Raw genomic sequence first — 25,995 nt, 5'->3', positions numbered from 1 at the left:
TCACAATTTCGGATCTTTTAATGAATGTACTACTTACCTTATCCCTTTCTTTGAATGCATCTCTCCCTCTGGTACATTATGGTATCTGATAAGAGGGGCACATGGAAATACTCAGCCTAGATAGGAAAAGAGATCACACTTACTTAGTTTGCAGCTTCCCACATTTTACCAGAAGTCTCAGACCTAAAGCTAGCACTGATCTCAGGCATCCGTGTCTATGGTGCGGGAAATATTTCTGCATTGCCGGGAAGATGCTTCGAAAGTCCTTCACCCCCTTGATTTGGAGAAAGAAATTCTTAGGGGCAATATTTGAGACCATTACTATCTCAATCGGAAACACGAGGGACTAACGAACGATCCTAATTTTCACATATGAATACAGTAGGAAGGCATAAATTCATAATTTAAACAAACCTGGGTTCAAAACCAACTGGAACAAGTCACTTGTTGGCGGAGGTCCTAAAGAGACCGTGACCCCTGCTTGACCCCAGCCTCATGGGCAATTAGGGGCTCCTCACTCCTCGCTTGCACCTTGGAACTCCACTCCGCCCACCCCTGTGCAGGCAGTTATTTGGAGCGCGCGCCCTTGAGAGCGTAGTGTTGGGGACCGTGCACTGGCTGAAGTCCTTTAAGGCCGACGCATAAACTTTTTTTTTTTTTTAAGATTTAATTTTTACTTATTTACTTATTTAATCATTTGAGAGAGAGAGAGAGAGAGAAAGCAAGTGCGAGCGGTGGGAGGGGGGAAGGGAGGGGAAAAGAATCTCCAGCTGAGCCCGCGCCCTGGGCGCTGAGCCCGCGCGCGGAAGCTCCATGTCACCCCGGGAGCCTGACCCTTCAGCGACCGAGCCACCCCAGCCGAGGGCTGCTACATACACTTCTCAGATTCTCCGGGCAGATGCGGACATCTACTCATCTTGCGGCCCTGAGGACAAGCCTTGTAGGTAAGTTCCTTGTTTATTAAAACCGCTGCCTACCATTCTGGGGGGACCTGCTTCTCTCTTCCACCTCTCCCTGTACTCTGTGGGGGGGGCTAGTTTGCGAGCCAACGGAATTTCACCCTTTCCAGTCTCTTCTGCAGAGTGATGCCTGCTTTCATCGTCTATGTATTGTAAAGAAGGTTATACTAAAGAACGTTTTGTCTAAACCTCTTACTTAGAAAAGACTTTTTATTGAACGAGACTGACTAGAACCTAAGAATTCCTGATTATCTTCAATCTTTCTTCGTTCCTTGCTACTTCGTAAGCTTGACCAAGTGGTTTAAAGTTGCATTGCTTCCGTTTCTTGACCTCGTAATGGGGTTAACATGAGCCATGTACCCAGCACATTGCCTGGCTCCTAGGAGACCCTCAATAAATACTACTATTACTATTTTTGTTGTTAGAGAAAGCCCATATATGAGTGATATTATTGACACAGTAAGGACAGAGGGGAGGAGCCTTTGGAGAAAATATTGGAAAGAACTCATGAATAAAATAAGCCAAAGAAGAAATATTGAGAAAATAAGACTGCGTTTGGCCTTAGCGTAATTATTTTTTTTCCTCCTTTACGTTTCCATCGTGCTACCTCAATACTAAGTTCACCTTGATGAAATACCTACACGTGGTGATTGCCTGCCTCCAGAATCCCTAATGATAAGCTTGTGCTGGACAGTCAACAAGCTGGGAGGTGCTTACTCTGGTAAAATACTTACATTCTTCACTATTTTAGTCTTCTGGATAATGGAATTAAAATATTTATCCACCTCATTAAGGTGCTGACGAAGTAAATTAACTTATTTCTTCGTAGAAGTACATATTCACATGTAAGTTCCAACATTATTTATTGCAAGAAAACCAATCTCTTCTGCCATGAACAGACAAAAAGATAGATTTTCCTATATCTCTTGACAGTGATTTTGGGGTTTTCATGAATTTTGAAAGCTTATGAATAAAGAAAAGGGTGTAATCCTAGCAGTGAGTAGGAAGGTTATGATGAAGGATGGCATATGGATGGATGTCAGCAAGTATCAGGAACATTCAGGCAGAGATAAGGGAAGACATAGTGTGGGAGGAGTTGGCTCAGCTGTCTCAGGGTGCCAGAGATAGACCATCTTAAGTATCACCAAAATTCTGGATCCTGCCATGTATTTTTCATATATTAGCCAAGATTAAAAAGTCCCTTGGAGAATTTAATTTAAACATGTTTTTCATGATAAATTGATTCTCCCACCTCAAGTGGAAGAGTTCCAGGACTGCCATGAATAATAATGAAAACAACAAAAATAAGAGCAAAGCAAGAGCAATAATATCAGGTCAATATGTTGCTCTTTTGTGCCAGACCCCAGTCACCTCACTCAATATCACAGCAAACTTGTAAGGAAGGTATTATTATCTTGCCAGTTGTATAGGTTGGAAGGGATAGAACTAGGATTCAAACCCAGATCTACCACTTTTCAAAGCTGAATTTTTAATCACTCTACAATGATATATTCAACTGGTTTATAGTTTCCATTTTATACTTGGCATTCTGAATTGTCTATCAGTAATAAGAGAATGAACGTTAAACTTGTGAACTGTATTGGCTTTTGTTGCTTCTCACTGTTTATCCTTGTGGAAATGTTCCAAGAAAATACACCAAGAAAGCCAACCTGCACACGAAATTATTTATACACTCTAGAATATTGTCTAAGTATGATTATGAGGCATTTCTCTATTATGATAAAGTCATAGTTTTTTAGATGGCACAAATTGTAAATATTTTAAAAATAGTTTTTAGTGTTGCCTGAAGTATACTTAATTTTCAAAAATTCTGTTACAAACCCCCGGATCTTTAATTAGAAGAGAGAGGATACGCTGACATAACCTCAACAGGTTAAATTATGAATTATCTTTAAGGTCTTTTCGTTCTTGTTTTCCTCCTAGCCCCCAATACTCCCACTTTTTTACTTCTGGTTAACCTTAATTTCTAAATACTTGGCTGTGATTTGCCTTGATGTAGAGAGAGGCAAGCTTGTAGTGGAAAGACATTCGGTTTAGAGTGTTATATATGCCTAGTACCTGTAAGTGTATGCACAGTGAGTGATAAATATTCATAAATAATTTTGGTGTTATTATTACCAGTGTGAGAAGTTTTTCTTAGTTGTAAGAACAGTTAAGATATAGGAAGAACTAAATTAGTTAATGTATACTTTACTTGTTTAATTCACAAATACATATGAACAAAGGTTATAAACATTGATTCATTCTCAATGTAAATCTTTAGCCTAAGAGAGAACAGCTTTTACTTGATACCTTTTAATTATACTTTTCAATATTTAACAGGGTTATTATCACTATAACTACATGTACAGAATACCCCCCTTTAAAGAACTCTCAAAAATATTCAAATATTTGCCTATGTCAGGTTTTCCGCTAATACCTCAGAAAAGGTGTTCCTTTTAGCTATGTTCTCTTAAAAATGCTTTCAGAATGATCTAAATGAACTTTAATCAACTGAACAAATTTATTTTTGACTGTTGAATCACTTAGGCAAACTGCCTCAAAGTGCAAGTAAAATACAAAGTGAAATAAATTTGAATAGCAGACTGTAAAACTGTCCTTAAAATACCAGTCTTTAAGGTAAGAGTCACATTTAAGCTATGTTTTTATTGCTGGAGGCCAACAAACTTTATTGGGTGAAAAGAGGTAAAGCGTTATGTAGATAACATAGCCCATATTCTGTAATGTGCTAATCCACAGCCATAGAAAACTTACTTACTAAAAGTGAGGATTAGGGGCGCCTGGGTGGCACAGCGGTTAAGCGTCTGCCTTCGGCTCAGGGCGTGATCCTGGCGTTGTGGGATCGAGCCACATCAGGCTCCTCTGCTATGAGCCTGCTTCTTCCTCTCCCACTCCCCCTGCTTGTGTTCCCTCTCTCGCTGGCTGTCTCTGTCTCTGTCAAATAAATAAATAAAATCTTTAAAAAAAAAAAAAATAAAAAATAAAAAAAAAAATAAAAGTGAGGATTAAATATACCAGCTTTAAAAATGACATGCTTTAAGGGGCGCCTGGGTGGCTCAGGCATTAAGCGTCTGTCTTCAGCTCAGGGAGTGATCCCAGGGTCCTGGGATGGAGCCCCGCATCAGGCTCCCTGCTCCACAGGGAGCCTGCTTCTTCCTCTCCCACTCCCCCTGTTTCAGTTCCCTCTCTCGCTGCCTGTCTCTCTCTCTGTCAAATAAATAAGTAAAATCTTTAAAAATAAAAATAAAAATGACATGCTTTAATGACTATTTTGCCCCCAAATTTTAGGCAAACCATGTACATTTTTGGCAATAATAATCCAAGGAAACAAACATGCATGTACAATAGTGGTTCTCAATCAGGATTAATTTTGCCCCTCAGGAGACATTTTTGATTGTCATGACTTAGGGTGTGTTCCGGGCATCCATTGGAGAGAGGCCAAGGATGCTTTTTAATATCTTAAAATGCACAACTCCCTACAACAAAGAATTATCCAGTCCCAAATGCCAACAGTGCTGTTGTCAAGAAGCCTTAATGTAAAGGTATCCTTGATTAATGTGATAGAGTATTAAAAGCATTAATAAGTAGGATGTCTTGAGTTCAAGATTTAAAGTTAGTATATTGGGAGAATTGGAGTACAAGAAGGTATGTAAGAATAGGAGGAAAAATAATAAGGCATTGAGTATATAGGCATCAGAATCAGAAACTGAATGCTATGAAAAACTAAACTGAACCAAGTTATCTATCAAGTTAGAGAAAAACTAGAGAAAAGTAGGAAAGCATTAATTATACATAAGTATTTCAACTTTAAGGTGATGAGATCATTCAATGGGAGAAAGAAAGTCTTTTTAATAAGCGGTACTTGAACAACTGGACATCAATATGAACAAAACTGTCTGTACACCCTGACTTCACACCACACACAAAAATTAACTTGAAGTAGGTCAGAGATTTCAATGAAAACCTAAAACTATACAACTTCTAGAGGAAAACCTGGGAAAAAATCTTTGAACTCTGGTCTGTGCAATGTCTTCATAAATAGCATACAGAAAACAAGAAGAAAAAAAAAATTTTATGTTTATTCAAAAGTAAAACATTTGCTTTTCTTAAGACATCATTACAAAACAGAAGATAAACTACAGGTTGGGAGAAAACACTCACAAAATCTATATCGGGCAAAGTGCTTATATTCAAAATATATGATAAAGCCCTATACTTAATTACAGGAAAGACAAGCAACTTGATTAAAATACTGGCAAAGCATCTGAATGGATGAACGAAAGTAGGATGGCCAATAAGCACATGAAAGGTTTGTCAATATCATTCATCATTTGGGATATGAAATTTAAAATCATATGAAATAGCACTACACACCCATTGGAATGGCTAAAATTAATAAGACTGACAATACCAAGTGTTAGCAAGTATATGGAACAACTGGAACTCTTGTATACCACTGGTGGGAATGGAAAGTGGTACAATCGCTTTGGAAAACAATTTGACATCTTCTTAAAAAGTTAAACATATATCTACTTTACAACCCAAGAGTCTTTGCAATGACTTGTGCTTGAATATTCATAGCAGCTTTATTTGTAATAGCACCAAACTGGAAACAATTAAAATGTTGATAGGCAAATGAATAAACAAAATGTAGGATATCTAAAGTTAATATCACTAACAATTAAAATGAAAAAAAGCTTCATGACGTGCAACAAAGATGATATGTCTGAAAATGATAATGTTGAGTGACAGAAGCTAGACAAAAGCAGTATATGCTCTATGATTTCATTTTTGTAAAATTCTAGAAGAAGCAAACAAACCGTATTTACTAAATGGGTTGCCTGGTGACATACACAGAGGGATAGATGGACTGAAAAAAGAGCTGAGGAAACTTTTGGGACAATGGAAATAACTAAAGCAATGATCTTCATTTTATTAAGAGTTTCATGGGTATATATCAAATTATATACTTTAAATCTGTGTGGGATACTGTATATAAATTATCTCAACAAAGTAGTGAAAATTTAAAAATTCTATAGATATATTTTGATCAGACATATTCCGTGTATTGAGAGTTTTGAGGTCTAGTTGCACAAAGCATGGGCCAACTTGATAACATATCGAATATTGGTTTTCTTTCTTTCCCTGTTATATTCTTTCCCATCACCTACTTCTATACCTGGGATCAGTTCTGGAAACAGACTACCTAGCCTGTCTTTCAGAGTCTGCTTTCTGCTGAGTACTCAAGGAAAGATACATACCTTTTCTTCAAAATGTCTCCATACTGTAAATATGGCTGATGCCAAAGGTGGAAGAGTTCTGTTAGGATTTTTCAACACAGAAGATATTTTTGAGTTGACGCCTTCAGGGAAGGAAGAATTATCTTCTGTAGATTCCTGCATGTGTTCAATTGAATTATTCATTGGAAACTTCTCCAACTTTAAGTTGTTTCACAACTTTATTTTATGTAAATGTAGCATGATGTTAAGAGATATATTTCCAGCCTATCCTAGTGCAAGGATTCACTTGAGCTTCTGTGTTGAGGGAGAATTTGCAAACTTGCAACCTACTTTAATGCCAAATGAAATGAGATGTGTTTTGTGCATTTCATTTAGGGATATTAGTTTGCACTTTTATTTCCCCAAGGCTAAAACAAAAGGATACTGTGTATCTTTTCATCCAAACGGGGAAAATGTTCCTGAGGAAAGCTTTGGTTTGGTTTGTTATTAAGGTAACATTTTAAAGTGATAATGGATGTTTGCTATCTACAGCTTGAGAGTAAGCTTCACATCTGGAAAATGGAGTTGATGGGCGCTGGAACTGGCTGTACCAGTTCTTGAAGAGCTGAATTTGTCCATCTCTTCCCAACTTCGTGTTCAGTGACATCACATAGGCAGCTTGAAATTGGCAAAAGTGAGAATCTTTACACCATGGAAATTAGCAAATGCCACAAAACAGAGCTTGTCTTTACCGAACCCTCCAGGTGGAGGGTTATTTTGTCAGGCTGTCACTGATATAGTCAACAAGAAGGCAAATGATACACTGTGGCAGTTATCCTCTGTTTATGTCCTCCAACTGGGTTATCACTGAGCTGCCGGTACAGAGTAACCATAACTTAGAGGTAAAATGTAATGGAAATCACTTTTAAACTTTCTTACTTGCAGATGATAGAAGGATGTTAATTGATTTTCTCAGTTCACAGGGCTTAGACTAGAATCAGCCTCTTGATTCTTAGCAACCTGGTGAGAAAACAATTCTCTAATTATTCAGATTTGCAAAGAACCTCTACAGTTGTGTATACTCAACTTGACCTTAGGGTCCCAGCCAAAGCCGGGTCGAAACCTATATTCATGCTATTCATTATGGCAAATCCTAAACAAGCCTGTAGAGCTATTTTTGTAGTTTCTTTCATTAGCAACTTAAAGCATTTTGAGAATTAAAGAGTCCAAGTTAGTTTTCTATAAGTGCCTAATGTACATTCAGGTGAAAATTGCAGTGCTGCTTCATATATGCTCTGAATTTAGTTATTTTTAAACTCATATGATTTATTGGACCTAGCGATAAAAGAGAGCTGTGAAACATCTTGATGCTTAAACAAACGGTGTCAAAGATATAATGATATAAAATCTAAGACCAGAAGGACCATTTGTAAATATTTATAAACACAAAAACAAAACATATACAAAATATCCTCAGAGTCTTGGACTCATAGTGCTAAAAGAATTTTGAAGACACCCTTAGTATATCTTTATTACTGATTTACAGATTGGCATTTGTTGAATTAATTGACCGCAGAAGACAGTCTAGAACTTAATATAGCAACTTTGTTAGCAAATTCCAGTGTTTCTAAGTGTCTTACAGCTGATGGGGAGTCCTTGCAGTGTGAAAGGAGAAGGTTGATTCCAGTAATAGAGGTATGGAAAGCATAGCGGTAGTTGGGGGAAGACTTCCTGACAGGAGTATTTCGTTCCTCCTCCTTATTTGTGGACCGTGGAATTTCTCCTCACTGCTACTTGGATGAGTTTGGGAGGTCAATGCCTCCTGCCCCTCTGTAGTTAAGTTTTGAGATGCAAATACTTCTAGGTGTGTTCTGTGAAGAATATTCAACGTCATTCACTAACTTACAAAGAATTCTGTGAATCCCCCAAAGATGAAAGTAAGGGAAAAGCGAATTAATTTTTTTTTTTTTTTGGTGTCTGTTATGTACAGCACTCTATACTGCATTTAAATACACGATTGCATTTATTCAGTCTTAACCGTTTGAAGAAATAAGTTCCTGGCTCTGAGCTGTTGGACCCGCCTGCCCGACCTGCTCCAGCATATTCTTGACCTCTTAAACCTCAGGGCCATCACTAGTGGATTCTAGAGTTAATTAGGTGAATCAATGTGCAAGATGGTACATAGCTATTTTACTTACTTTACAAATCTTTATCATTCAGTTTGCTTCCTTGGATGTATCATCATTTACCCACAAAGTTCTATAGAATGTTGGCATCTTCTATTAGGAGCTCCCCTTGGCAAAAACTGAAGAAAGGAAAAATCTTTCTGAATATAAAAATAAAATATTCTATACAGTTTTTGTAACTGGCCTATGAAATGAACACGTAGAATTCTATACATAAGTGGCCAGTTTTCCCTTTGAGTATTTAGTACTTGGGTTTCCTTTGTTTACTTGAAATATGTGGCTGTAGTTTTCCAACATTCATTTGAAGGCTTTTGTCTGGACACAAAAATCAGTAAAAACATATATTGTAGTTTGATCTGAATTTTTCATCAATTGAGCTGATGAGAAAGCAGGTGGTTACAAAGAAGCAAAAAAGCCTTAGATTGCTGCAGGCATGACTCACTATAAAATACAAGTGAGCGATATATAAAAGCAGCAGAGAATTGAAAGGATGGAATAATTTCATATTTCTACACACACAAAAAAATTGCCTAGGATTTTTTCCTTTTCAAAAGGGGAAATATGACCTTCTGTGCTGGCTCATAAACAAATCTATTCAACATTTTCCAGCATGCCTACTCTTTCCTGCATTGCTGGATATATCCCATAGCCTTGGAAGAACACCGAGAGTTCAAGCTTAACAAATATTAATTCCTCCCCAACCGTTTGAGAAGAACCTGCGATTCCAGAGTTCTAATCTTTTTATTGAAACAGTTTCCAAAACCAAGTTGAAAGCAACTGGGTGTTTTATAAGGAAAAAAGGTGCACTGAGTGAGATAGGAGCACAGAGGGGGATTTTGAGGCTGTAAATGTGCCTGAGAAACTGTGAGGCAAAGAATAGGAACGTAAGTATGCTTGGTGAATTGAGTTATGTCTTTGAGTGTGGGGCCACTGGATTTTTTATTGCGCTTAAGTCCTTTATAATGAATTAGATCGCTAGGGAAATATGCTATCTTAATGACCTTTGTGATCTTAATGACCTTTAGAGATTTGCAGGCACATCACCATTCGTATGAAGAAATTCTCCTGCGATACAACATGGCATAGTGTTTAAAGGCAAGAACTTTGGAGTCGGAAGGCCCGAGTTCATGTGTGGCTCCATAACTTGCTAGTTAGGACCTTGGGGCAGATTTGGTAGTGTGTAATTTGTTTGGGTCCCAGTTTCTTCTTGGTAAGATTAGAGTGGTAACAACAGTTGCCTTTTAAGGTTATTTGTAAGGATTTCAAGAATTAATGGATGAGAAATTCCCAGCATAGGACCTTGCATCTAGGAGGCAGTCTGTGTGTTAAGTCTTGCCACTACGTGTCCTTTGGGATGTAGGAAGAGGCCAGTACTGGTTAAGTCTGGTATCCTGGTTCTGCCACATGCTGGCAAGCTGTTGAGGCAATCTTTGAGTTTAGAGTTCTCACCTGGCATAATGGCAGAATTAACTAGCTATAGCTTATATGAACAATAATAAGGAACTGTTTAATGAATTATAGTATAATAACTAAAATGTATTTGTTAATTTGTTTAGGGGTTACTGTTTTAAGTGCTTCACACACACCAACTCATTTACTCCTCGCAACAACCCTATGAGACAAGAATTACTTTTTATTATCCATTTTATAGTTGAAGAAATTAAGACAGAGAGATTAGGTAACTTGATGCACATCGAGGGAGTGACAGAGCTGTGACTGTGTTAAAAAGCAGAATATATAATATCCCATTTTTTGGAAATGAAACTATTATATATATATATATATATATAAACTGCATTTTATATATAGGTGACTCTTGAACAACATGGATTTTAACTTTGCAGGTCCACCTACATGTAGATTATTTTTGATAAATGTAGAAGGGTACTGTAAATGTATTATCTCTTATGATTTTCTCAGTAGGATATTCTTTTCTCTATATGTATTAGGTACTGTAAGAATACAGTATATATTAGGTATGGTAAGAATACAGTACCTAATATATATAACATAGAAAATTTGTCTTCATTGACCGTTTATGTTATTACTAAGGCCAATTGGTAAGGTCAACAGCAAGCTATTAAGTTTGAGGGGAGTCACAAATTATACACAGATTTTTGACTGTACAGGGGTCACTGCCACTAACTGCATAGGGTCAGCTGCATATATAAACTGTTATACAGACACATACACATACACATACCCACATGCACACGCACACATACACTGTACAAAAGAAAATTCAGAGACCTTTAATAGAGATGAATATTTTATTTGAGCAAGAAACAAATCTTTGGTGAATAGGGAGACTTCAAACCTGAGAGTGGGATGAAGCTCAGAAGCATGATATTATAGGATGGCTTATAAAGAGAGAATGAGGAAATTATTTAACCTTTACAGTGATCGATTATTACAATGGGGATTTCCAGACAGCAGTGGATTGGTTAAAAGTGATTATATTATACCATTTTTGGAAGACAGCTTTAGGTTTCATTTTTCAGAGGCATTTACAAGGAATAACATAAGTTAAATTTCACTTAAGTTCATGGAATAAACTAGATTAAGTTTTGTTTATGTGGCTTAGCCAGTTTTGTCTGCTCAAGGGATCTTAAGTCCGGTCTCCATTTAATTTATTTTAATAATTCCCCCCAAATAGTATATTGTTACTCTCAGGTACTACTGTTGACATAGTCACTAGAACAGATGGTCGTTTAGTTGCTGTCACTGGGGGATATTCTCCAAGATGTTGAAAGGAAATATATCTAAGAAGTAGAACTGACTCCTACATTGTTGGTGGGAATGCAAGTTGGTACAGCCACTCTGGAAAACAGTGTGGAGGTCCCTTAAAGAGTTAAAAATTGAGCTACCCTATGACCCAGCCATCGCATTACTGGGGGTTTACCCCAAAGATACAGACGTAGTGAAGAGAAGGGCCATACGCACCCCGATGTTCATAGCTGCATTGTCCACAATAGCTAAATCGTGGAAGGAGCTGAGATGCCCTTCAACAGATGACTGGATTGAGAAGCTGTGGTCCATATATACAATGGAATATTACTCAGCTATCAGAAAGAACGAATTCTCAACATTTGCTGCAACATGGACGGCACTGGAGGAGATAATGTTAAGTGAAATAAGTCAAACAGAGAAAGACAATTATCATATGATTTCTCTCATCTATGGAACATGAGAACTAGGAAGATTGGTATGGGAAGAAAGGGATAAAGAAAGGGGGGGGTAATCAGAAGGAGGAATGAAGCATGAGAGACTATGGACTGTGAGAAACAAACTGAGGGGTTCAGAGGGGAGGCAGGTGGGGGAATGGGATAGACCGGTGGTGGGTAGTAAGGAGGGCACGTATTGCATGGTGCACTGGGTGTTATATGCAACTAATGAAGCATCGAACTTTATATCGGAATCCAGGGATGTACTGTATGGTGACTAACATAATATAATAAAAAAAATCATTAAAAATAAATAAATAAATAAATAAATAAATAAAAATGTAACATTAAAAAAAAAAAGAAGTAGAACTGAGGGTGACCTCACATTTCTTATCTTTGCTTGATGACATTTCTAATCTTTCTATAGTAAACATATTACTTGAATAAGAAAATAAATTGCATGCAAAAATAAATAAATGGGTTAGAGTAGATGAACTCTATTCTGTTATCGCACATACCAGATAACTACAGTAGCAGGGAGGTTTGGCTATAGGAGGGTGGACAGTAACCACCCATCCACCCCTGCCCCATTTATCTCAAAAGATTCCAGGAATATACCTATTCAGGGAGTGTCACCATTGTCTGTGCTGCTGCTATCAGGAGGATTGCTGGTATTGAAGGACTTGCTACCCTGTCGTGACTTTAGTGCCACCTGAGTGAGGCTCACTTGTCTCTCCCGTGTACTAGTTTCCAGAGCAGCAGTGAACCAACAGAAAGGGCTGAGCAAAACCATGCCTGTGGTGTGTTTGACAGAGTCATTATACGGTGAAATACAATTCCATTTCTTATGAATCAGAAAGTATGCTTATGTTAGGTAATTCAACGGTTTCTACTAAAATGATTGCTGATCAAAACGTTCAAGAAAATAAGGGGAGCAGAAACAGAGATTAAATGTTAAAGTCTGGTGCTACTGCTGTGTCATGTTTGAAACATTGTCTTTCTGGAACACCCAAGGGGCAGGTCAAGGCTATGCATAAGTAACAGCAAACAAGAACACAACATTTTGTTAAAAATAATTATATATATATATTTTTGTTTAAAAAATCAAAGTCACTATGGAAAAAATTAGAAAATTATTACAATTTCTAATAGTACTTATTTTTTTAAGATTTTATTTATTTTAGAGAGAAAGTGAGAGAGAGAGAGCACGCATGAGCATGAGTAGGGAGGAGCAGAGGGGGACAGAATCTGACGCAGATTCACACTGAGTGGGGAGTCTGACACAGGGCTTGATCTCACCATGAGATCAGGACTTGACCAAGAGTCAGATGCTTAACCAACTGAGCCACCCAGGTGCCCCACTAATAGTACTTATTTTATGGTTTAGTATTGATCATGGCTTGAAAGTGTGTGGGTGTTCTTTTTACAGTATTAGGATTGCTGAATGTTTTAAACTCACTGTTAGCATCATCACACCTATGATTATATGATTCTTTTGAGATAAAGAATAAAAAATAATGACTAAATGAGCAGAATATGAGCTGTTGCAAATCTGTCTAAACTGATGGCTATGATGTTTACTTAAGCATGAATCACTGATTATTGATCACTTCATTTTGCTTTTTCTCAAAGAGAAATGCCCTTTCTCTGTGGGCCTTACTATAAATGTGACAGTATCTGAAAGTATGATTTTTATATATTTATCTGAATAGACCTTGAAGTTTCACTCCTTCAGAGCTGAGTGAAGAGGAAAGACATTTCTGATCTGGATTAAAGTTATTTGACTATTTACCATTTTTAAGTCCTATGATCTCTCTTCTTTACCATCAGAGGATAATCTAACCCAGAAGATAGAGCCAAAGAGGTTGTCTTAGATTATTTTAGAGAAAAGAATAACTTTCCTAAACCCATACTTTAAACACAGAGCATTCTTCTTTATTAAATAAATAATTTTAATTGTAACTTTATGTATGCAAAATCAAAATATTTTCCATCTGAAATCTGGTTAGTCTATATACAGAATGTAAAATCTGCTCCAATTGTTTAACAAAATAAACAGGAGCTATTTCTTTCTAGAAGGAAGTCAAAGCTTAAGAGTCAAGAGACATTTTGGGGCGCCTGGGTGGCTCAGTTTTTAAGCATCTGCCTTCAGCTCAGGGCATGATCCTGGCGTTCTGGGATCGAACCCCACATCAGGCTCCTCTGCTATGAGCCTGCTTCTTCCTCTCCCACTCCCCCTGCGTGTGTTCCCTCTCTCGCTGGCTGTCTCTCTCTCTGTCAAAATAAAAAAATAAAATCTGTAAAAAAAAAAAAAAAAAAGAGTCAAGAGACATTTTGAAGCAGGAGTCTAAGGAAAAACAGAATACTTAGGTTAGAAGAAAAGGAGGTGGATTCAGTTCTTCTGTTTCCTTCCTCTTGTCTAAAATGTTGTTAGGCAAAAAACATGGAACAAGTAAGTCATAGTGGTCAAAAGCCAGCTTCAAAGATGAAAGGAGTGTGTGCTAGGAGAGAGACTATCTTCAGGCAATTCAGACTGAATAGCTGATGGAACACCTCACAAATATTTAAGGGTTAATAAATAATGACAGAAATGGAATCAATTAACTTTGCTTTAATTTGTGCCATGTGAAAAGTCTGCATGTATTTTGGGGGAAGAGATGCTGAGCTCAGCACTAACCTGGGTTCCTTTTCATTTCCACTCGTTGGAACAGCAGCTGAGTCAAAGTCACAGAGCGTGGAGGTCTTGCTCACTTGAGAGAGAGAGACAGTCCCTTCTTATTGCGGCGTCCTAGCATCACCAGAATTTAGAAAGAACACATTTAAGACTGCTTAACCGGAGAGTGAAAGAGTTGACAGATGAAAGTCAATTAAGGTAAAATGGACTTGCTCTGTCAATGATGCTGATGGTTGTTTGTTTCATAATGGAGTAAGCCCTAGCATGACAGTATCAGAGCCCCACATCGTTGCCTTTTAGATAATAGCATTGAGGTCTCAGTCTCTGGTTGTTAGGAATTTTGTGGTACTGCTCAAGTGAAAACATAACTTCTTAAAATTTTGATCAAAAATCAGCATATCATTTACTCATTCAATAAATATTTGTGGGTACTTCCTATATGTCAGACAAACTAGTATTCTCTAATAAAGAATCAGGAAAAAAATAAATGAGATCAATATATCTCTAAATATGGGGCACACATTCTTCTCTCTCATTCTGTGGAAAATCTATGATTGGACATTTTTTTATATGTCCATTGATGCCTGACCAATTAAATAATAAAGTCAGGACAATTTTTTGTAAATGTTTGACTCAGAGGCAATACAGGAATTCCTAAGCCTCAGGTTTTTTCAAGGATCACTATTGATTAAATACGGTTGTGATTTTCTTCTGAGAAACTCTGAGAAATTCACTGAGTAAGTGAATGTCCCAGAAATGGGGTGCTGTGCACTTGGCTCACAAAGTAAGATTAATGACACCATGTAGTTGGTGATGACAAGGCCATGCTGAGCAGTCATGGGAGATTGGGTTGTAACCATCTGTTTTCCATGTGATGTCTTAATAAACGCCACCACCTACACAGACGTGTTATTACAGTCAGCCTCCTGGGTATTTGTAGATGAGGGCCCTTGGGCATAAGGAAGGAGCTGTTGCATTTCCTTGAGTTACCACATGGAATGTTTGTGGCCTGCATTAAAACAGCGGTCCCATTTTAAGGTGCGTGTGTGTGTGTGTATGTGTTTTAACTGCAAAGAACATTTGATGAAGGGATGGTAGGAATTGAAGGTTGGGATGAAGAGGCTTGCTTAGAAAGAAAGTAGAGAATTTAGAAAAAGTAAGACAGAGGAAAAGATATCTCTGATTTTTGCCAAAAAGGAATTGAATTAAGTCTGGTTTATGTATTATACTTAGTATGAATGCCATAATAAAAGTAATAAGGAATCCCTATGATTATTTTCTAGTTAAAACTGCCCACCCATGACAAGCAAAAGATACATATATGTGTGTATATGTGTATATAATATCAGCAGAGCACTCGTTCATTTGATAAATATTTATGATATTTAAGAGAACCTACTATATGCTCGATAAGCTAGTTTTTTCTAATAAGAGACACCCAATCTTCTCTAGTAAGAGATCAGAAAAAAACAAGTTTTATATATATATAAAACATTTATTAAACTTAATGTTAAATGTATTGTTATATAATACATATATTAAACCTATTGTTAATCACTATTAATTAAGCTTATTAAACAATATCATTAATATATATTAATAATAGTTTAATACATATCTATACTGATTTATTTTTATTTAAAATGAAATGAGTATATAAGATTCTGCTTTTTTTAATAGACATAGTAATTCATGAGTCTGAAAATAACTTATCTGTAACATTACTTAACTAGTGAACACAGATGAAAAACCAAATTGAATTGATAAAAAAAAAAGACCTGTGTGGGATAAAAGATAACAAATTTGGGTTTAAGCTCATGTGCCTTTCTACTTTATTCATAGAGGAACTCCTCAGCCTTTAATTGATAACATACATCTATATATATATATATTTTTTTTTTTAAAGATTTATTTATTTATTTGAGAGAGAGGACATGCCAGCTGGGGGGAGAGAAAAATCTCAAGCAGACTCCTCACTGAGCACAGAGCCAAAGGCGGGGTCCCATCTCACAACCCTGAGATCATGGCCTGAGCCAAAATCAAGAGTCTGATGCTTAAACTACTGAGTCACCCAGGCACCCCCATCGATATATTTTTTTATGCAGACAACATTAATGACAGTTTGGATTAGCTGCAGGTTCTAAGGGCCAAACCTAGGGAGAAGAAAAGGGAAGGGCACAGTTTGAGTGAGAAGCAAGTCAGAGCAAATAGACAGGCAAGACGGAGAGAACATGGTTACAATAGTTACAGTAAATAAAATGAAATTAATCTTGACCCGTGTAGTTTAGAGGTGCAACGATCTTGCCTACCTCAGTAGTACCCAAGGGTAGGATTATTTTTCCAGCACTGTATTATAATTGCTGCTTTTAATAATCAATTTGAGCCACCCACAAAAGGTTGTTAGGGTTATTTGGGTTTTTTTTTTTGTTTTTTGTTTTTGTTTTTTAGTAAGACAGGAAATATGTAATCATTTTAGCAGTATTTCCAACTAAAATTGTGAAGGAAAAATTAAAAGCTTGACTCAAAAACTACTTGTGAAATTTGCTTTTACAGAAAATCTTGTCTCCAACTATGCAAGATAAGTGAGTTTTTAACTATATAATATTTAATTGTTCTAACAATCCCCAAAACTGTTCATTAGTAACCTATCTCATTCTTCTAGCTTAAATGACTTTTAGATACTACAAATTCAGACTTAATCTTGCTAGCACACATCTTCTCACATTGGCTGAACATAAGATAGGTCACCTCTCGGAGTTTAAGAAGAGTCTATGATTATGAGGTCCTGGACTTGGAGGTGCTGCAGTTTCATGCCAAGTGACCATTGGCATTGCATACTTCCTGTTGTAAAAGTCCATTTCGAATTGGAAGTGCAGGGAGAAGCCAGTGAAAGGTGGAAATTTTGCTGTATCACTACCTATATTTACAGATATCCTGTTTCCTTTTTAAGCCATATTGCTTTCCACCAACTTCACATTTATGTACCTCCCTGTCTTTTTTCTACTCAATTTAATTTCTAATAGCTTTTGCCTTAACTTAGTATAGTGGTCTTAAAACGCTTTAAGTCCACTGTTTTAAAGGACATACCAAATTGATTCATGCCCTAATAAGAAAATGCTAAATCCTTTGCTGCCTTTCTGGACCTTGCCTTCACATTTTGTTACAGGCACGAAAATAGAGCCTAAGTGTAAAGCTCACTTAGGGGATTGAGAGAATGAGGCCTTCCTGATTAACAGCTGACTAATTGTGAGTTACTGTTAGGCCTGGAGGGAAATTGCCCCTGTTCTGGCTTTTATAAACTCAGAGCGTCTGTGTGCCATTTTGAAAAACCTCATTCACATTCCAAATTCCACAACTAAATCTCCTTCTCTATTAATGACCACCCAGACGAGTTCAAGTGGGAAAAGGAAAAAGCAAAACCAAACCAACTAGAAAAAACAAAAAATACAGTGGGTTTCTTGACATTTTGAGATAAGCTGGAAATAGATCCACACCCTATCCATGTGTATAACACACAAGAAAAAACAGAACAATTAAAAATGTTGAGTCTTCTTCCTTTGAATATTCAATTTGTATTCAGAGTTCTTAAGGCACAAAAAATACTGGGACGTTCTGTGTGTGTGTGTTCTCTCTTTTTACATGTAGTTTCCTGATGGTCTGTGGAAGTAAACTACCTTCCTTTGCTGCCTCTGTTGTGTGCAACTGTTTTCTTGGAAATATAAGCCACAGGTCCATTTGAAAAATGGGTAGCAATGTTACTGGCATTTATGCTAAAGCTTCTGCAAGGACATTGGTAACCGCAACTAAAAATCTGACTTTGTGCTGAGAGTGCTGCTGACTGTCAAGGTCTAAGGGATTGCCTCAAGCTTTGCTAAAATTTTAGCTCCTTCGGTTGGCTATTTTCACCCTTTTCTACTGGATAATTCACAATACTTCTTTAGAGCATTAGCATACTAACCCTCTCTAAAGACAGAAAGACACCTGAACCTATAAAAAATAATTCTCAAATTCAAAATGCCAGGAAACCCTACTTGCCATTATCCTTAAGAAATTATTTCAATAAACAAAACTCACTGTGCTTTTCTATAGATAATTCCAAGTGCCTTGTTTATGTGTTTATTCTTTTTTTTTTTTAAGTAGGCTTTGCACTGAGTGTGGAGCCTGACACAGGACTTGAACTCACAACGTTGAGATCATTATCTGAGCTGAGATCAAGAGTTCATTCAACCAACTGAGCCATCCAGGCGCCCCTATGTTTATTCTTTAGAACCCAATTCAGAGGCATATTATGAAGTAAAGATATCAATGCCTCAGATCTCTAAAATCTGGAATAATTTCAAAAAAGTTGAAATGTTCGTACTGGCTTGGTATTCTGTGGAGTAACAAATGACAGCAACAATCCGGATTTTATTTTAAAATTACTGGGAATCATTAGAAATAATTGTGGAGTGTTGATTATCAAAAAACTATAAAACATCTTGATTATTTTCAATGCAACAATTTGTAATGAAATGTCTTGTGTTTTATTTTTAATGCACTTTATGGTTTTTAGTTTTAAAGTTTTAGCAAGATATAATTCAACAGCAAATAGTAAATATAGGCCATTTAATAACATTTCCAGGTAAATTATTTACTTTCAAAAGTGATTGACCCTAAAATGTTTTCCCTTGAATCTTATAAACATAAGATGTAGGCAGAACTTTATATAAGGAAAAAAAGTGAGTAACGGTAAACCAATAGTGATAAAAGTCATAACAAATAAAATATTTAGGTTAATTTTGTTCTTGCATGTTTTAGGGGATATCCTTAGTTCTGAGTCAATTACTTACTAAAACAATCATAATTATCATCAAGTATGTAAGTAGGTAGCATTTGTATGACTTGTAATAGAAATTTTGTATCTATGCCCCTGAGCTTATGTTATGACAGAAATATGGACAAGTTCAGTATCATCATTTATTTTTCCCAGAATGTTTACTGAAGCCAATCCTGTGGGCTGTTAAAGGTTATAAAAATAGAGTTCTATGGTCAAATAAAAACCTTGGAAATGTGTAAAATTCAAACTGGTCCTTTAATATAAAGCTTCTTGTTCTATTTATGGGTTAATGTGAACTGTGGGGCTACAACAGAAATTATTTATCAAATCTGTTAGACAATTGCATTAGGGTTCTCCAGAGAAACAGAACCAACAGGAGATATATAAGGGATTTATTATAAGGAATTGGCTTACATGATAATGAAGGCTGAGAAGTCCGATGATCTGCCATTTGCAAGCTGAAGGCCGGGAAGGGCTGATGGTGTAATTCCAGCCCAAACCCAAAGACCTGAGTACCAGGGGAGCCAATGGTAGGAATCATTAAAAATAATTGCCGAGTATCCCAGGGTCCAAGAACCAGGCATCTTATGGGATAAGTACAGAAGGCTTGAGAACCAGAAGTACCAACATCTGAGGTCAAGAAAAGGTGGATGTTTCAGCTCAGAGGGCACATTTGCCCTTTCTCTACACTTTTGTTCTATTCAGGTCCTGTGGTTTGGATGATGCCCTCTGGCACTGGTGAGGGAGTTCTTTTTTACTCATTCTACTGATTCAAATGCTAATCTCCTCAGGAAACACCCTCAGAGACACACCCAGAAATAATGCTTTACCAGCTATCTGGGCATCTGTTAGCCCAGTCATGCTGACGTGGAAGTTAATCGTCATAGCCTTGAATGTGGTAAAAGACCTAAACTTTGCCATTAAATTATTGAACACTACACCTGAAACTAATGAGGTACTATATGTTGGCTAATTGAATTTAAATAAAAAAATAAAGTGGTAGAAGTATCTCAATTATGACATTTTTAGATAACTAAGTAAACAATATATATCTTGCTCATTTTCAATTGAATATTTTAATTTTATTTTATGTCATAAGATGTCTTTTCTTTCAGCAACTGTTTGTTGTTCATCTATTTAAAAGTAGACTACTTAAACTTGACCTAGATATCAGAGTATGTTTTACCGAGTTAAAAATATAACTTGTTCACTGTCAATTAGTCCAAGACCAGAAGAAAAACGTACTAAGCTAGCAAAACTAGGTTTATTAGACTTATTGCAGTTAGGGAGAATGCCAACTTGACAGTCTTCATGAGAAAGGAAACCATCTACATCAAGCCATAGCTGTTAGTACCAAGAACTGAGATGACCTATGCCAATCTGGCTTTTTCCCAAGAAATCTTTGCTCAGGAAAGATAAGACTGTAAACCAATAAATGCTTTCACTGTTTGCTTCTGGAAATTCATGTAAATCAATTTTTCTGAGATAACAATCTTCTCATCTGGGTAAACAGCTCACTTTTCAAATACAAATTACTTAGGAAAATTCACGTCAAATCCTTCTTTTCACTGCATCTATCAACACCACATTTTCGCAAACTTTACCCATTCCCAGGATATTCCTCTCCCTAGAAAACTTTGAAAGACCCACCTTACACTACTTGAACTCAGATGTCAAAGTCTATAACTCTGTCCCTCTAACTCCCCTCTCCTAAGGCACTGCTAACATGGTATTCTGCTTTACTATAGTTTTCATAAACTCAGCTTTATTAATTTATTGTTTGATGATATTTTAGAGAATTCAATAGTAGGGTCTCAAATAGGATAAATTAAGTGAAGATATTTTTTAAGTATTAGTCCTGAGCAGGATCAGGGAACTACCTGGGACTGGGCATAGTTTATACATAATAGTTTTGGATTGGTGAGGACAGCAAAACAAGAGTTTTGAAGCAAATCTTGATAAGCAAGCTATTAGTCTTAATACATATACTCTTTTCATTGGTTTACAGTCTTATGTTTTAGGAGCAAATGTATTTCAGTGAGCAGCAGAACATTTTTTAACTTGGTCCCAGTGGTGTTTAACATAGGAACAGAAAAATATGCCTCATCCTTGTACGTGTTTAACAAAAGGACAGGAAGTTACGTTGGTTTTAGTTCTCACTGTCATGCAGTTACAGGATGAATATATATTTATTTGTTCATTGGACTAAAAGATTGCTAGGTTAGCTATAAAAAATTGCTAATGTCCTACAGAGCAATAAAACTGTAATGTTTGAGGTTATCTTTTCTACTGGGCAGAAATCATGTAACTTCCCAACAACTGAATTTTTATTCACATATAAATAACAAGTTAAACAAAGATATATTAACCTAAATGATTAACAATTCTTGGTTGGGCCTTTAAAAAAATGTTCCAATATGTATTAGAAGGGTATTAAGAGAGTATGCCACCCTCGACTTGCGTTACTGCAAGTCTTAGAAAAATTTTAGAATATTAATGATGTGTCATTGCATAATACATAAATTCCCTCATTTAACTATCCACTCCACAAAACCAAGGGCTCTGTTCATTAAAAATTTTAGACTGTTGTACATAGTACATGTTCAAAAAATCTCTGCTGAGTTGCCTTTCCCTCAACCTCCAAAATTTATGGTCTTATGCTTTTAAATGTAGCCCCGTTGATTCTGAGGTTTGTGATTCGAGGTATTTACTATATACTGTCTCATTTCATGCCTTGCTTTCCCTCTTCCCAGCCACTGCTATTACAGCTATTATAATCAGAATGCTTTAGCATAAACAAGTTAAAGAGAGATGAATGAATGCTAATGGTACTTAAATAAGGCAATTTTCATAATGTCATCTGAATAACAAAAATACAGTTTTAAATAAGGAAGACTGCAAATTAAGTGGACAATGATCTAAATATTTGAAATTGAGAAAACACACTCATAGTTTTGGGTTTTTTTTTTTTTTTTCAGGGGGTAACCACCCCTGGAAAGGGTACAAAGTATATGGTATGACAAACAACTGTTAATCAAATTAGGAAGAAAGCGAAGCCTAGAGATAAACATGGCTGGAGGAAGGAGAGCTTTGTCTTGGATATGATTTTGATATATGATTTTAGTCTGAAGAAAATAATTACAAAAAACTTGGAGACAACATTCAGCATGGAATGTTTGTGTATAATGGTAGTGGGAGGGAAATATTAAGCAAAAATTGAAGGAAGTGGTGAGAAAACGTAACTGGAGAGAACTTTATGTTTCAAAATAGTAGAAGTTTGGAGAAGTAAATGAAACCACTTTTTCATAAACTAAAAAGCCAGAATGAGAAATTTGATTTGATTTTTAGGTGTTGAAAATAAGGTTGTCATATATTAGAAAACTAAACTGAACACAGTGTTCAGGATGTAGAAAAGACTGAAATTAGATTGACCAGTTGAGAAGCCATGGCAATAACTCAGACAAGAAGCTAGGAGAGTGTGGATTAAAATGAAAGGACAGAGTTTAGGCATTTTGATAGATATGTTTATAGAACTCGGTGACTGATTGGAATACAAGAAATGAAAAGAAGATATAAAGCAAAGATAAATCTACGATTTTTAATGTTCATCTGTGAAATGAGGAGTTAGGGATGTGGAGGTGGAATGGAGACAGGATTGTGAATCCAATTTGACATGCCAAGTTCATGGTCTGCAGCATTCCATTGTGAGAAGGATGCTAGAGCAAAAGGCTCAAAGTCGACGAAGAAATCAGAGCTTAAGGTAGAGATTTATGAATCAGGCATCATTCAACCTGTGAAATTGGGTGATGTTTCTCATGGAAATGGTACAGAAAATTAAGAGCAAATGGCAAAGTTCAAGACCATAAGATACAGAATCAAAAACAGATATCAGTTTTATAAAAAGGAAAGACTATTAATTTGGTAAGAAGAAAGCCATTCTTGGCCTTAGCGATCGAGGTTTCATTTAGGGAAAGGAGACTGCAAATACGTTAAGAAGAAATGGAAAGGTAAGAAAATAAAAGCAACAAATATAGCCAGGATCAGTGCATTTCAAGAAACCGGACAGGAAGTAATGATAGTTAGTGCACAGCTGTGCATATAGAAAATGATGTTAAATGTAAGCGTATTGCTAATAACACAAACCAAGGAAAAGATGCTTGAAGGAATGCATTAAATTAGTGAAAGAAGGACCAAGTTCCCTCAGCAGTTAAAAAAGAGTAGGATCTAGATAGTAGGATTAATTTTGGAGAAAAGATATTTTTCAAACTAGATGGAAAGATAAGAGGATCAATATAAATTTACATATTGGTGATATATATATCATACATACGATAACAGAAAAATTATGTAGATTCCTTTAGGTAAAATAGAACGCACACTTATTTTGGAGTGATGCAATGTTTGAGAGATGAAAGGAGGTGGGAAAGAAAAGAGTTTTTTTTTAGCAAGAGTGTATCTGGGCATATTTAGTAAATCAGCATGGAGAAGTGACCCAATGCCCTTTCTTCCTACTCATTGCTATGGGGAGCTGGGAGTTCTTGGTGAAAAGCTACAAAGATTTGTTTTATGAGCACAGAGATCTTTTGGGCATGAAGGAGTCAAGACCTGAAGTACTTTGTTGTGAAGGAAAAAGTTATCAAAAACTTTAGAATAGATCAGGGATCTTTTAACAAGGTTGTATGGTAGAGAAAGTAACAAGGCTGCTGAAGTAAGAGACAGAAAGAGGAACAATGGGCCAGTGCCTGACCTAAAAGTTGGAAGGTTGAAGCTCCCTTGGTGGCTTCCACTGGAACCTGCTCTGCCTCAACTGTCCTACTGACAACCTTGTGTCCTAAGGGGGAGTCATGCAAATGAGTACATAAACACCCAAGTTATAAAGACCTGTCACATTGGGGCTAGACTATGGGACAGTTGAAGATGGGCGTGTCCTCCCTAGCACCTGAGGAGATACCGCAGGACTAGCAGTCGCACTGAGAGGGCCTTGCACCGAGCTGTTGGACTGTGCCCGTGTCAGCAATGACAGCAGCCTTGCTCTTTACAGGTGTTGGAGCTATGTTGTGAGAAACCGAGGTAGGCCAGCAGGGGGTGCTGCTTAAATATCAGGTCATACAGAGACCAGCCACAACGGGTACATTTGATTTAGTGCAGTATGTAAGCCCTAGAAGAATCTGTTCAAATGATTAATTTGGGGGGAATCTTTATTAATCCTTGGAAAGGAAAACTCAGTGAAAGAGTGTTCTACCTGCCAGTTTGGACACATAGAAGCTGAGTTTTTATATATTTACCACAGAAGACTTCTGACCTGATTTTGTACCCCATCATGGAGAAGTGGGAAAAGATATAGGAGTTTGTCCTATTATGACAAAAAGCTCATATATATATATACGATCACCCGCAAGCTTTGCTTTGACAAATTATGATTTAAGTTCTGGTTCTACTAGGTACTGTCAAGTTGTGCAGTTTTATGTGACATTATTTAAACTCTGTGAGAGATTAAATAGAAAAATAATACCTGCTTAGAGATATATTTTACTACTTAGTACAGATAGAGGATAGAGCTCATTGGCTGGCTCAATATATGGTAGTGGCAATTGTCGTGTTGACTATTATTGTTACGGTTAATTCTAACACCGGGTCAGTCATCTACCATATCGCATACACTTCTATTTCAAAGTTTGGAGCTGAATAAGCAATTTTTTTTTTTTTTTGAAACTGGTCTGTGTTCAGTTAAAATGTGCATGCCAACAAGGAGTTAGTAAGTCTGTCAATTTAGAAGAAAGAATGCCTCTTCCCTACTCTTGGTAATCTCTTTTTATGTGGAGAAATCTTTAATAATGATATTCTCCTGGCCTCTTTCCACTTTTTGCACACTTTGCTCCATGGAGGATGGATGACTTCATTTGATGGGTGAATCTGAGAGCAGGAATTGCTCATGCTGATCTCCCCCATTTATTCTCCCTGGGAAATGAGCTGGATACAAGGATTATGCATTTGCCTTCTTCATCCATGCTGTATGTACGCCCTATGGGTAGCCCTGCAGGTGGGGAGGTCTAGTCAGGAGCAGTGCTAGGGTACTGGCTGGACATGCCTATCTGACTCTGGATGTCCATTGTACGTAGCCCACTTACCCACACATTTAAACCACACTTTTTATTTTTTCTCACAATTTTTTTTCCTCTTAGAAGTATTCACCCTCCTAAGGGAGGCAAATAACCAGTGGTTAGTTATCAAAGATTCACATATTTTAGAAATTGGGAAAATTTTTAAAAGTTACAAGTGAGAGAGAAACCTAAGACAGTGAAGTATCCCAATGTCAGTGTTTCTCCCAAGGGAAAGCAATTTATACCCAATCACATGTCTCACATCATAGCAGCCGGAAGCTCCCCACCAGGAAAATCTGCTGCTACTATACTTGCCAGCATTTTCGAATTTACAGAGTTGTTTCGTAATGATTGTGTTTTTTTGTATTAACCGTATTTATTTTAAATGGGCACAAGAAGGGTAAGAAAATTGATGTTAAGTGACTTAACCAACTATTGTTTTATATTCAATATCTCTAATTTCTATAAATATGACAGAAGTTAAGTGGCATGGGTCCCAGTTCACAGATGTGGAAGCTAGGACTTGGAAAAATTAAGTAACTTCATTAAGATAACAGGTGGGTTTTTAAGTTAAGATTTGTCACCTCACAGCAGAGTTGTGTTGTTTCAAAACTCATGTTCTTTCTATTCTGTCGTACTCCCTCTTTCAGACTAATATTCTGTGAATTCGGGTGCTGTTCTACTTTTACTTTATTGTAGATCCTTGTAAATTATTGACTTGGTTTTCATATTACTGACATTTGTTTGCTTTAACCTGATAATACCTACAGGGTTATTGCAATTCCATTTCTAATTTTAACATCAAGGAATAAGAACAGGGTGCTCAAAAACCTTCATTTCTTCAGCTAACAACTT

The 25,995-nt window shown here is 36.7% G+C and overlaps 1 long non-coding RNA gene across 2 annotated transcripts in view; it reads left to right on the top strand.

Annotated features, from left to right (window-relative positions):
* The first annotated feature begins 810 nt into the window (after positions 1–810).
* LOC109489194 overlaps positions 811–25,995 on the top strand; it is an 83,284-nt gene continuing 58,099 nt past the window's right edge. The window contains exon 1 of one of the 2 annotated variants that reach the window (XR_002142151.1): positions 811–944. This is a non-coding gene — a long non-coding RNA (uncharacterized LOC109489194). Of the gene's footprint in view, positions 945–5,234; positions 5,290–25,995 lie in introns of those variants that run through there. The other variant, XR_002142150.1, reaches the window with a different exon arrangement.

Source organism: Ailuropoda melanoleuca, chromosome 11, assembly GCF_002007445.2.
Source record: "Ailuropoda melanoleuca isolate Jingjing chromosome 11, ASM200744v2, whole genome shotgun sequence".
NCBI classification, from domain to species: Eukaryota; Metazoa; Chordata; class Mammalia; order Carnivora; family Ursidae; genus Ailuropoda; species Ailuropoda melanoleuca.
This window is presented reverse-complemented; position numbering and strand designations above follow the sequence as displayed.